The sequence below is a fragment of the Gekko japonicus genome, unplaced genomic scaffold (genome assembly GCF_001447785.1).
Source record: "Gekko japonicus isolate JY-2015 unplaced genomic scaffold, Gekko_japonicus_V1.1 scaffold53, whole genome shotgun sequence".
NCBI classification, from domain to species: Eukaryota; Metazoa; Chordata; class Lepidosauria; order Squamata; family Gekkonidae; genus Gekko; species Gekko japonicus.
Window position 1 is genome coordinate 1,875,158 of NW_015162474.1, and position 3,616 is coordinate 1,878,773.

Consider the following 3,616-nt stretch of genomic DNA (forward strand, 5'->3'; position numbering starts at 1 on the left):
TACAGGGACAGGGGTTTCATACAGCAAATTTCCTTCCATTAATGAGCCCTCTCTGAAGCCCTATGGTCATTTCAAACAGTGCCACTTCTCCCCCACCTCTTTTCACGCCGTGCAATCTTCCTCGGACTTTTTGTGTGTGGAAAGTTCTAAGTTCAGTGCTATAGCAGCATCATTGGGATGCCTTGACTCCATTGACTCCGGCCCCTGCCACACACGGGGGGGGGGGACTGCGCGGCCAAAATAGACACGCTGCAGTGGGATCACACGGATCCCCTGAGCCGCGGCGCCATTGCTCCCCGGCACGATCAGATGCCGGGGAGGAAGCCACGGTCGGGAGACCGAGGCAACCGGCTACGCATGCATCCGCATGCACAGTTCGGCCAGGAGCCGGGGATGCGCCGGCAGAAGGACGCGCCGGCGATCCCACGGCCGCGCTTGTCACGGCCGTTCAGGTAAGACCACCTCTGTCAGTGGTTCTTTTTTGCTGCGCAGTTTCCGGGGTTAGGGACGGATCGGGGACGGGTGCGCGCTGCTTCCCAGATGTTGCGGTGAGATCGTGCCCATTTGCTGCGGCCCCGATCCGTCCCTCTCCCGGGCCAAAACCCTCCGTGTGACCGGGACCTCCATTGACTCAATGCATCTCAAGTGCTATATAGACACAGTGAGATCATAGCTGTTGTTACCTGGAAACAAGAGGAGAGAAGTAGCTCACTGGGCAGTGGGTGCTCAGGGCATCAACGACTGGTGTGACAGACATTGCTAACCTAAGAAGGTGTCTGTAGCAAACATCCTGATGTTCACCCACCCATGCAGCCTGTGGCAGAATTTGTTATTAGGGGAGCCTAGGCCATTTCTATAATTGAGCTCACATTAGCCTAAGGCCGTGATAATATGCACAATTAGACCCGCCATAGGCATGAATGCTGGGCGGATTTAAAGGGCATGATCAGACAACAACATCTGGGAAATGCCCCTCAGCCATTGGCAACCTGTTCTGCTCCGCTGCAGAAACGGAGTTAAAAGACACTGGGGAAAATCTGGTAGAAAATGGGTTACAGCAGGCCACGGATGGACTTTCCCCTGTCTGATCACTCCAGCAAACTGTCATGCCGTTGGGATGATCTGATCAGGCCATCCCAACTCCGTACCGTTGTTCCCCCTCCTTCTCAGTATGTGCATCATTGCAAACTCCATAGGGAGCCCTCAGTGCGGAGATGCAATTAATCAATTCCTCATTTAAGTGCGTCAGAAACAAATGGCAACTCCCCTGACTCACCCGTAGTTGCATCTGATCACGCAGTGGCAGGCTATGCCTGCAGCTTCCAAGGACTGTGTGATCGCGCAACTGCGGGTCAAATTCCTCCAGAGGAAATAGCCTCGCTTCCCCCCCCTCATTTTTTCTGCCTCATGTGACCGAAAGTGTGCCTTGGCAATGAAGTCAGAATGGTGAGTAATGTTTCTGTATCGTCAGGTGGAGTTTACTGTGTTTTTAAAACCATATTACAGATAATCTTCTATAATGGCCTTTAGCCATGTGTATTGGATGGAAACGCATGTCGTAAGAGTAAAGGTTTGGATCCCCCCCTCCTATTTCCACTTTATTTTTGGGTAGATTCAGTACTAATCCAAGAGGGGAGGACTTGAAATAACTTTACTCAAGATGCTCTTGGGCAGGGGTGTCAAAGATACAGCCCGTGGGCCGGAACTGGCCCAACCAGGTCTCTAATCCGAACCGTGAATAGAGCGCCCCCACCCCCCTGCTCCCCCCACCCCGCACTGGTAAAGATTTACTGCTGCCTGTTGGGGTTGATCGGCAGCTCCATAAAACTGACTTTTTCAGGGACTGAGATCAGCTGTTTCCCTCTGTTGTCAGGAGCAAAGAAGCTCAGTGCAATCAGCAGCTCCACGTGACTAGCTTTTCCGGTGGCTGTTTCCTCTCCCTCTGTTCTTGCCATGCAAAGACTCATCCTTTGCCATTGGAAGCTCCCTGCTGTGCTTTGTCTTTGCAAAGTACCTCCTGTATTTGTTCAGGAGGACTCCAAGAGCCTCAGGGAGATCTGCAACTCCCTGTGTTTCTGGGCTATCCTTTGCAATTGGTGTGTTCTGTTTATGAAAGCTGGAAGAGGCAGCAGTCTCTGCAGTCTCACATGTGGGGTGAGTAGGGTTTTTTTGGTCATGATTATATTGTAGTAAAGTTGCATGTTTGTTAAGGATAATTTGCCTGGTAGCAACTTGGGAAGTCAGAGTCAATTAAAAAAAACACCCCTCTTTGAATACAGTAGTGTTGCTGTTGTTATATTCTGGTGAATCTGCATTATAAGTTTTCTGGAGTGTTATGGATGCTTTGCCTGATAGTAATTTGGATATGAGCTGCTAGCAAACCCCCCCCCCAGGGACACACATCCTCCTTGTATTCAGCCTTTCTGCTGCTTCTTGTTATAGTATTTCAATTGTCTTTGAGATGAGATGAAGTGGCATATAAATATACACATGGGAAGTATGATTGCAGGTTTGGAGAATAAACCACTGGGGGGTAAAATATTTGGAAATTTCCTCCAGTTGAACCACATCTCTCCTTGTAGAGGTGTAAACAGGCCATTTTTCTTTCGTGTTTTCCTTTTTTTAAAAAAATGACACAGCTGCCCTCAGCGTTCCTTACTTCTTAGAAGGCAATGGGTAAAAAATGACACTCTTATCTTCCATTCCAATATATTTGAAAAAGTGTGCAGGCACATGAAAGCTCATACCTTGAATAAACCTTTGTTGGTCTTAAAGGTGCCACTGGACTCTAAATTTGTTCTATGAACCTTTTTGTAAAACTGTCACCCTTTCCATTGCAGCATTGTCCTGGCAAGTGTGTGTTTTGGAAAGACTGGCAATAATGGCATTAGCCAAGAAAAGAAAAGTAGATGCAGTGTCATGTTGTTCAAGAAAAATGGAGAAGTCTTTATTTTGTGTGTGGAACAGAATGGAAAACCAATATGCCTGATATGTTCACAGGTAATATCAGTTGTTTGTGTTCTTTGTAAAGTGTGTATCTCCCCTACCCTTATGACACACATAACTTGGCCCCAGGAAGTCCCATTTATGTCAGATCCAGCCCTCGTAAGAATTGAGTTCGACATCCCTGCTCTTGGGGCTCTGGTTGGTTGGTCACTGTATGGATCCCTCGGAATTCCAGCTCATCTCCAGACTAGAGATCAATTCCCCTAGAGAAAATGGATGCTTCGGAGGGGGAACTCTGTGGCATTGTGCCCCTGAGGTCCCTCTTCTTTCCCCAAACTCCAGGAGCTCCCCGAACTGGCTCTGGCAACACTACCCCCCATCTCCTGCCGGTGGCCAATGGGGACCCGACAACCCTATGACCGGTCTGACCCGCCAGGCTCTTCCTACATTCTTAACCTACGCTTCCATTCTCAAGAAGCAGTGGCTGTAGTCCGCGAACGCAAAATGGTTTTATTAAGTCCTTGGGGGCTGCAAGCGCCTTATTTATGTGTCCCCCCCCCCGGTGTTTTGCTCGGGCACCATGCAGAAGGCACGATGGGGCGTTCCGAGAACGAAGGGCCCCCAAAAGGAAAAGCTGTAACGCTATCAAAGCGCCTCCCCCCCCCCCCCC